The sequence below is a fragment of the Trichoplusia ni genome, chromosome 18, assembly GCF_003590095.1.
Source record: "Trichoplusia ni isolate ovarian cell line Hi5 chromosome 18, tn1, whole genome shotgun sequence".
Classification (NCBI taxonomy): Eukaryota; Metazoa; Arthropoda; class Insecta; order Lepidoptera; family Noctuidae; genus Trichoplusia; species Trichoplusia ni.
In genome coordinates, this window is record NC_039495.1 from 5,098,552 (window position 1) to 5,109,316 (window position 10,765).

Genomic DNA, 10,765 nt, shown 5'->3' on the forward strand with positions numbered 1-10,765 from the left:
ATTCTATTCTTTTAGAATTTATTTATTTATTATTATTATAACAGCAGCAAAATTATCACCATCTATGAAAATTTCTAAAATCTAGATATGACAATTCATAATTATACTGTATCTCATAAATACTGGTGACAGGCAAACAGATTCAATTCAATTCAAAGTCTTTATTTCTCTCATATTTTTACATTACATAACTAAATTACATAAAAACGCAAACCATTTTAATCCAGATATCCGCAGTCCAGATACAGAGGGTATCTGGACTCAGTCTAACCGCATTTATACCAATCCAATAGATTAGTCTCCTAACTCTTCTATACTTGAAAAAACAAAAGACTTTAGCCTGACTTTCCAAGAATTTACTTCTCGAAAACTTCAGACCCAACTTTTAAACACAAAGGTAACCTATACAGACACAAACTATTGTCAGACCAACTTTATCCGGGGAAGAAAACAAAACCGATTGAAAGTTTATCTAGCCGAGCTTGAACTGATTGCCTACCACAAACTATTAAAGCGAAATTGTCGCTATTGAGCGAGATAGTGCTCTACGCGGTCTATAGCCGTGTCTCTCTTCCACCATAGCAATTTAAAAGTGTCTTGCTTTAACAGTTTGTGGTATGAGTTTCAAAGTGAATGAAAGTCTGTAAAATTCATTAGTTGAGAGACAAACTGGAATTCTATCGGGTAAAGCCAATTCAATTATTTAAATTAATGACAAATATTTCATTGAGTTCTTAATGTGGTCGGAGTATTCGAATTCTGAATTGCAGTTATTTAGATAACTATGAAATGGTTGCATTGGAAAATATTAATAAACAATTCTAAATAACATTAACGCTTAATTTTTTAGAACTAATTAAAGGCTTAGCTGTCTAATGTCTATCCATTTATAAATCCATGCGTTTGTCATCAGACTGTACCTCAAGAACCGTGAGAGTTAGACAATTAGAGTTACTACCTTGAATCAGAGGAAACGCAGGGAGTTCTATGTCGCTATAACACAAATAAAAATCGAGTAATAAGAAGAAATTAAAACGTTTTTTCTTGTTACTATATTTGTACAGATGATACTTCAGTATTGCGAATCAGACTTGCACTTGTCTAGATACAATACATTAAATACTTTAAACCAATTCATTGAAGTCGTTTTTGACATCACTAAAACTATCACCATTATCATAATATTTCAAAAACAATTGAAAGTCTCATACAAAAATCTTAAAATACAATAGCATTGTTTTTCTAATTATGTCTCAATATCACAAAACAAAACCCATGGCTATATGGCCAGTATTGCTATTTTAATAACGGATCTGTGCGGTTACGACAGTAAACAATTTAGTGCCCTCTTGTAAGTTTAATTACTCGCTACTAGTGCCATCTGACGGAAGCTGCGGCTATTGTTTTATGTGCTCTTTTAGGTCATTTCGTTTATGTGTTGTATATTTTTATGGAACCGTACCCAAAGGGGGAAGAAAAAACCCTACTACTGAAGATCTACTTTCTGCCCGTCCTGTATCTCATGAAAAGTGATAGCTAGAAAATTGAGATTTTCATAGATGATGTTTTTATGATTTGACTGCCAAAGGTAGAATCCTGGCATATTTTGTATCGAGATTGTGTCAAAGTTCTATCCCTTGTTCCAAAAACCATTAGCAGGTAGCGATATTGCAAACCGTTAAAGAATTAAAACCCTTTAGTATAGAAGAGAAATACTGTCATTTTCTATTCAAACAACTTATTTATTCATTCTACTGACAGTCTGATAGCTGTCATAGAAAGTGCCAGATCTGTAAAGGGCTCAACCGCAAGTAATTAGACCTCATCAAATAGTTAGTTATCCAAGTTTGATGGCATTAAGTGACAACTTATGTTAGTTTTGGGTCTATCTTCAAGTTACACGGAATCCTATTTCAATTAAAGATTCCAAAATGGTGCTGATAAATCAGTATTTATATTAAAAGGGCGTAATGTGTGTCATGCTAGGGTTCTCTGGATCTGCTCGACCAATTTTGATATTTTTACCAACAGTAGGCCACAATGTTTGTCATAGACAAGATCTTAAAAATGTTAACCTACCCTCAAATGTGCACAAATATATTAATATCCGTGTCATCTTATTTCTGATAAATTTAATCATTCATTTATTTTTTCTCCCATTTTCTCATTACCAAATTAAAATGTAGACCATATTTAAATTGTAAAAAAAAATCTGTAACTAACGCATGAAAAGCTGCCACGATTCCCACGGTAACTGGTATATTATTAGTTAGAAACCTCTTTTATAATTAACCTTAGAGCCCTCAGCCTTTAAAATTAAAAAGCACAGCCAGCAAATAAATTAGACTGAACACGGGAGTATTAGAGAGAAGGCTTACGGGAGCGGAAAACACGAGCACGTTAGGTTCAATTTAAATAAAATAAGTTTGTGATTTTCCTTTTGTTTTCATCCTTTATCGTCTATTTTCCTGATTTTTCCCCTTTCAGAGTACCTACAGTACTCTAAGAGATTTTTTAACCTTTTGCACTATTTTTCGAATGTTGGGAGTCATTGAATTGTTTGAGTATATGAATTGGCAAATTGTACGGAAAATCATTGAAAAAAATTACTCAACTGATATTATTGTTTTCCGTTTAAAATTGTGCAAGTTTAAAAGGGTTTTCTACTGATCGATACTACAAAAGGAAAAACAAAATCTATTTTTTATTTAATTTTAAATACAGTGATGAGCTTTAAATGTTTATTTCTTCTTGAAATTAATTTTAGTTTACTCACTTTTTACGTAACAACAGTTTTTTTTAATTTCTTCTACCCCGATTAAAACGAAATTTTAATATGTAACCCTAATTATGCTTTTATATCAATTACATTTGTATACACACTAAGGTATGAATTATAAACATTGTTTAGCGCTGTACCCTAACTTTCAAGATATATCCATTTAGATATACTTTACACATGTAATTACATGTTCTCTTGCAAGCCGACAATATATATTCTCGTTATGTTCCCATTCAAGTGAATTTTCTGGCTTTCGGCCAAACAAATGAAACGGAGATAGTTATCAAAATTTTTCTACATTATTTTCAAGGTAAATTTTTGTGTAGATTTTGTATTTTCAGGCGGATTAAATTGACAATATATTTTCTGCTGTATCATTTTCAAATCTGGATTGTTTTGTGTAATAAATAATATAAATATATCAGAGGGATAAGTAACATGGGCAGGCGTCCAACAAGGTGGATTGGACGGTCAGAGCAAAATTGAAGGAAATATGTGGATGCGGATAGAGCAAGAACGTTGTGGGTCATCGCGTAAATCTTTGGACGAGGCCTATTTTAGGCTATAATTATAGGCATCTAAATAAAAAAAAGTTTCAAGTTTTAAACGAATTATTCCAGTCACATATGAAGAACAAGCATTAGCTATCACGTTTGCTCACTTAAAATCAGAGTCTTTTCGTTTTCCGTTCAGTAATCTTTAAACACAAATTATTTTAAAGGAAATTATTTTAATATTAGACGAGCTCCCACTCACAGAAAAACAAAAGTAAAAGCAGAAGCAAATTTATTAATTAATTAATTTTAACAATACATTTAATTATGAGAACAAAATACACGTAAAAACCAAACCAACTCATACTACTATAACGAGATAAAGCTGTGCATGAATTAATTCGCTTTAGCTTGCTGCGTACCTTACAACACACAACAACTTGTAGCGAGACAAACGCGCCGTCTATCGAGAAATGAGAGATACAATCGCGAGCGCTTAGCCGGTCAACCGTGAAAATACATTTGGTGAAGTGTAGATGGCGCTGTTACTAACTTTAGATGTCGCGTCTGCGATTTGCTTTGAGTCTGTAACTTTGTGAAGTAACATTTCAAAGTTGACGCAACGCAAAAATGACAGTGTTTTATTCATTTGAAATGTGTGCATACCTGGGTAATGAAATGACCCTACATTTTGGTACTAAACTTGAATAACTGTTGACTTTCTTAGTTTTCTACAATTGACCTCTATTTTAGAATAGGATGAGGAATGATTGTGAAAACAATATTTTGATTTTTGGAAGTTTTTACTTTTTTACAAACTCTTAGGCCATTAGTACACAGGGCAACTGAACTCTACAATACCGAAACGCAGATTCATAACTTTTACAGGCACCGACTTCACGGAGTACGGTGCAGTGTAAAATAACAACGATCATTCATACAACAATAAAAACTCCCAACAACACCAATTATATTATCATAACAGACGAAATAAAATAACATGCTGCAATCACTTAACAGCTATTAACTTTTGTTATGCCTCGCAACAGTCTCTCATATTAATTAATAAAACAACTATTTTCATAAAGAATATTAATTTGGATGAGGCACTTCAAATTGAGCGCGAGTTCGCAAATTTTCACATAGAGTATATCTATATATATAAAAATGAAACCCGTTTCGCGTTGTCATGGCATCACGTGTGAACGGCTGAACCGATTTCGATAATTCTTTTTTTTAAATGTTTGTGGAAGTCCAAGGATGGTTCTTACGGAAAAAAATATTAGGAAAATCTCTCAGAAATATTGAAAAGTATACATTTAATTTTGCATATTTTAAAAAACGCGCGTTACGAATGTCATTTTTTTTTAACGAATGTCAACGTCATTCACAGCCATAGACTATATTAAAAGAGCATCGTTTGTTCGGAAACGTGGTTACTTAATTAAGTTTGTTCGGAAACGTGGTTACTTAATTAAATTCTATTGCACTTTTTTATAATTTTTTGAAAATAATACAAATAGTAAACCTATACAAATTTCGCATATCCTGTTTAGTAATCTGTGGTAGTATCTGTTTCCCTAACTTGACATTGGCGTCATTGGCGAATGGCTGAACAGCCAAGCCAGTTAAAAAAAAAAAACTGTGGTAATCTGTGGCATCACATCCATAACCGCTTTCTAAGTTTTTGATAAAGTTTGTTTTGTTATAAAGACTAAGAAGTTTTTTGTTTGTTAATTACGGTAAGTTGACAGCTTCATATCGATTTTTGGTAACTTTTGGTGACTACATAATATTACAATTTGGTTATACAGAAAATATATGAGAGCTTTTTATTTTCAGTTTTTAACAATGCCACCAACCAGACGTACAAATTTAGGCCGCAGAACTCAAAATACGGCAAGTCAAAGAAATCTACGAGCAAATCAAACTGATGAGCAACGCGAAGCGCGAAATGAACTTCAACGGAATCGAAATCAACATAGAAATGTTGTGTTTAATCCCCACAGAGCTGCATTCAGTTATAATAGGATATGCGAAATTTGTATAGGTTTACTATTTGTATTATTTTCAAAAAATTATAAAATGTGAAAGTTGAAACTGAACGATTGACATTTATCAGGTTGAACCAGGCAAAACTCCGTTCCGAGGAATACATTCATCTTCGGGATGCCATTACTGCTGATGGAAATGCACAGAATGTTGGCAGAACAACTATTCTCTAAACACTATTATGAAAATATATATTTTGTTTTGTATTTAATAAAATTAGGTCCTTTTCAGATATGGCAAGACCAGGGAAATAGGGATTAATTTATATATGGAGGATATTATAGATTCCAGTTTAAATTGAATAGGTACTCATACCTAAGATAGGTCAACTATACAAAATAAAGTAGTGCATCAAAGCTAGGCTAAGGCGGTACGAAGTTCGCCGGGTCAGCTAGTTCATAATAATATTTTCACATGATTAAATACGAGTTATGGGAAAATGGTAACATTCAGACAGAGTTGAACATGCTTAAGCTTACTCTTACATCTTTGACAGTTGTTACGGGTAGTCAGAAGCTAGAAAGTCCGACAACTAGTAACTAAGGCATATGATTTTGCCTAGGTAAATGGGCCGAGGAGGTCAGATAGACAGTAGCTTCTTGTAAAACATAGGTTCCGTTTAAACTGGGAGCTGATCCCAAGAAAGTTGGTAAAAGGCTGGAAGAATCTAAAAAAAGTTAAACGTGTAGCAATCAGTCAACATTAGTCACTAGAAATGAATGGAACCTTTTCCAAAGCATACTGAAGTCGAGACACTGCATCTAGGGATGTGATGAAATTAAAAACTGACCGTTCATCCATTAAACGTCAATACATTCCTCTTGAACAATATTCCAACATACTTTGTTCAACCAAACGGGCAATTTTAATTAATAAAATTGATTTCGATTCAGTGTTATCCGATGCATTAAACGTTCTCATTTCCCTGCGCGAGTTTACAGTGAAATATGAATGGCAGACAATAAATTGGTGGAAACTGTTTACTGACGGTAAGGGGAGATGGTAAAATTGTTTCAGCGATGGGGAAAATTCTTTTACCCTTTACTTGCATGTATGAAACAAAAATATATCAAAGTAGAGTGAATAAAACATGTGCATATTTTTGTTTGACTTCACTAACTCCTAAACATAAAAATAAAAATTGCTATTTAACGTCTAACAGCTTTTTGGTGCAAAAATGTATTTTATTTTTACGTCGTTTTATCGTCATGTTTTTTTTTTGTTGTTTCTTAGGTTTACGCGAATGTTAGACATTGAAATGAAACTAACTACTTTTACGGATTTTATTGCGGTTTAATTTTAGATTAGTTCCCGACGTTTCGTTTTATTTTTATTTTGATAAAAGCAAAAATGTTATATTTTTTAATAAACTATCTGATAGAGCATAATATAAATAAAGCTCTTTGTTATTTTATATTCAATCGTCATCATTGTTATTGAAAATGTTTTCCCATTGTTTATTAATTCTCTTTCCCATTTTTTTCGTCGCATTTTGTCACATTTTGAACGTAATATCGGAAAGAAGCTTTCACGCACACCGGATATATCTGGTCCAATCCGGAACCGTCCGTGTGATCGCATTATCCGATTAACACTTATAATATGAAATACGGACGAAATTACATTTTTGATACTAAATTAGTGTCATACTTTTCGGTTCGGGTTTTATTTAAACATGGATATGAAAGTAATTCTGCAATTTTATCGCGTCATAAAAATTCAATTTGGTGGGGAAAGTGTAATTTATATTGTGTTTCGAATTTACTTACGCGATTATTTAAAAGGGTATATAAAAAATTATTCAGACAGATTTCCAAAAAATATTGGATGCGTTTTTTTTTTTAAAGAATGGGACCATATCATTGCAATTTGACAAGATAGTGAGTGTATAAAAACGTGGGAAAATCACTTGTGATATCACATACCAGGTACATTTACTAGCAAGTGATGTTTTTAGCCCCCTCTACCATAGGTACATTTCATCGTCGTAAGTCCTTATAGACTTCCTTACTATAGAACGATGGGATAATATGAACAATACATATTCAATACATTTTTGGAAATCTGTCTGATTGACTAAACAGACTTATATTATTAGATTTAGGGCCGATTTTTCAATCGCCAGATAACTTTTATTCGACGAATATGTTTGACAATTTGACAGCTTTTGTATAGAAAATATGTCAAACGGCCATATTTATTCCTCAGATAAAAGTTATCAGACGATTGAAAAATCGAGCCTTAGACAAATACCCTATTATCTGCCCAATAAAATTACGAGTTTAATAGGCTAATAATTAAATTAGCTCAAATTGAATCAAGTTAGAAGTTGTTTAAAAATACAAACAGAAGGCGGCCATTATATATTGAAACATTATTTTAATCAAAATACCTTGAACACCCTCTAAACACTATATAAAATCTGCTAAACAGTGTTCAAATTTGTCCCTTAATCACTATGTATAATTATAACATAACGCAAGTTTAATTACGTCCCCTATACCGCTTAACACTGGCTGCTTAACGTAAACGCGCGCGTTTACGTGGCGCTACAAAGTGATTAATGACGTGGCCTCTGTTTAGGGCACTTTGTACCGCCATATAACTATGTTTTAATTATAAATATAAATTGTTGTCAATTATTATTTTGGTGGAATAAAGTAGCTTAATTAAAAATGGAAATAAAGAGAGTTTTAGTACTTCGTTTTAACGTTACGTATTAAAAGAGATGTATAAAAAATTGCAATCTTGCAGTAGAGTTAGTTGCAATATGACTAATGTTCAAGAAGTGCTACTGAATAGTCTAATTATTATATTTTTTTTTATTAATTATATCTTCAACAAGTTAATTATACATCCAATTGAAATCTACAATTAACTCATTCATGTAACTCTAGCTTTTTCCCGTGGCTTTGCCTCGATTGATGGCATCCGTCGCGGCTAAAACTAATTATGTCGTGTCTGTGAGCAATTTATTCGAGTTAATTGTTTTTTCTTTTCGAGAAAAATGCACTTCTACGAGCAATTTAAATTTAATAAAAAGACGAAAATAATTACTCCTATACGATTATAAAAATAAAGACTGTTCGAATGGGGTTAGACTCACGATACTAGGGGTTCCGCTCAAATAGTGTTAAGATAATCAAATTTACAAAAATATTGTCACCAATTGTATACCAACATTTGCTAAACCTTCTTATTACTCTATTATTTCTTGTTAAAGCGTCAACGAATATTTTTTTTCTGTGAACATTTAAGCTGTCAAGCTATCATAGTACTTCAGATACAGCCTGTTTAAGGACGAACAGACGGAGAGACAAACAGACAGCAGAGAGAAAGGGTTCAGCTTTAACCTTTAAGTACGGAACCCTAAAACACATGCATCCTATTACGATACACTACGTTTAATCTGGTATCTCTCATTTTACAAATCTAGGTTAACCCAACATGAACAATCTTATTTTAATAACTGTAATGGAAATTTCTAATAAAAAAGAGTCCATTATGGGTTATCACAAAAATGGAACGGAAAAGACATTAGGAGGTGAGAATAAAATGATGGAACCAATTCTCATTTACATTTATTTGAATACTACATTTACTATATTACATTTTTTTTATTTCATTTGAAAATAAATTCTAATAACTTTATACGTTTTTTCGCTTCCTCGGAGTTAAAATATTGAATTGAAAATGATTAAAGTGTCAGATCGTGATTTAGGTACTTGTGTTTAAATTTTATTTAAAAATTAATACTTAAGTAAGCGCGATGATCAATGGTAATTTTTATCAAAAGACAAAGAGGTTTTTACCAAGAAATTGATCATAAACAAAGAGGTTTTTACTAAGCAATCAGACATTATGCAGGTCTGTGTTGTTATGAAACTAATGTTGGAAAAACTTTTATGTATATTTGTTAACACATAGGCAAATATCAAAATGTGCTTTTAGGTACAAGCGAAATTAATACGAGTTAAACAGCCTAGGCTATAATATAAATAAAGCTATTTTTTATAAATTCAACAATTATTGTATTGATATAAAAACGTTAATCTATACTAATATATTACGCTGAAGAGTTTGTTTGTTTCTGTATGAGACTATATATTAGATCTATGTAAGTCTGGTACAAAATTGGGAAGCAGAAAATATATTTACGTATCCAATCTAGCCATTAATCCATCCAACGGTCAGTTTATAAATAAACCAATTTCCATTTGTTTTTTTTCCACGAATATTCAATTAGAACGTCAGTGGGGCCATCGTAAACTGTCTCCTGGTCTAAATAATTGAATCACGTCAGTAATAGTTCAGGACTCAGTCCTGTGGGGCCTTTAATTAAATCATTCAATTACTATCGTTAAAGTAATTGGATGAGCGTTATAAAAATACGCTTTTGCATTAGTGATATAAATAAAGCCTCGTTCACATGATGCGAAAACTATGGTGTGAGTTATATTGCTCTGTACCTTTTAGAATAATTTTATAGATATATATATATGTATATACATATATATACTATCATGAGGACGATTCGTTATAAAACGGTTTACTCATGCGTATTCATCGGGTTTGCCAGTTCGCCCTAAGACCCCGCTTTTACGTCATCTCATGATTAAGGACTCCGGTTAAGTCCAAAACTAGTCTTGCTATCATCAAGATTCCCTATGAGGCACGAGGCAGAGTAGAATGGCATAAAAAAAGTCAGGCCATGCTAACGGTGGGTTATTCAAGGCTGTTAATAATTATGATGATGGAGATACCATCTCAATCATTACATTATCAGAAACACTAGATTCCCAAAATGGCATTTGAAACAGAAACCTTCACTTACAGGTTGTTACAAATTGTTATACCATCTTACAATGCCCGACTACTCAACCAGATCTAAAACAATTACCTAATATCGTTAATGCTGCACTAAATTCAGTCATTACTCCTTTGTTTAGACATTACACTACCCTCATTTTACATCAACAAAAATCTGAAAGAGTAATTCAACCAACTTTCGCAGACCATTAATTACCAGCATTAACTCCAGGGTTTGCTAACAGATGGCGCTGTCCGCAATTTTAATTGTTCCTCAAAGTTTGCCCATAAAGCAGCGCAGAGACATCACTCAGAATGGGGTCAGTCTTTGTTGTGACCAAACTAAGTAATTGGAGTTTAGAATTAGGTAACGTTAGAGGATTTGACACTATCTGTGTCTTGAGATTAATCGTTTGCAAAGTAATGTTTAGCACTTAAGGTTATGGCTAAGATACGAGAGGAAAATAGCTTGTGCAAAGTGTAAAAGATAAAATGTGTGCGTAATTAATTCCTCTGTTTGTTTCGTTTTATTTTTAACATTTAGAACCAAGATAACAAGGAATTGCGCCATCAAACAAAACTTCTGCAAGAGAATAGAGTACAATAGAATATTTGAATTATTACAGTG

At 32.4% G+C, this 10,765-nt stretch overlaps 1 long non-coding RNA gene across 1 annotated transcript; it reads left to right on the forward strand.

Moving 5' to 3' along the window:
* The first annotated feature begins 4,815 nt into the window (after positions 1–4,815).
* On the forward strand, positions 4,816–5,376 carry LOC113502942. Its single transcript, XR_003401391.1, has 2 exons — positions 4,816–5,018; positions 5,119–5,376. It is a non-coding gene; the product is annotated as an uncharacterized LOC113502942 (long non-coding RNA).
* Positions 5,377–10,765: the final 5,389 nt, after the last annotated feature.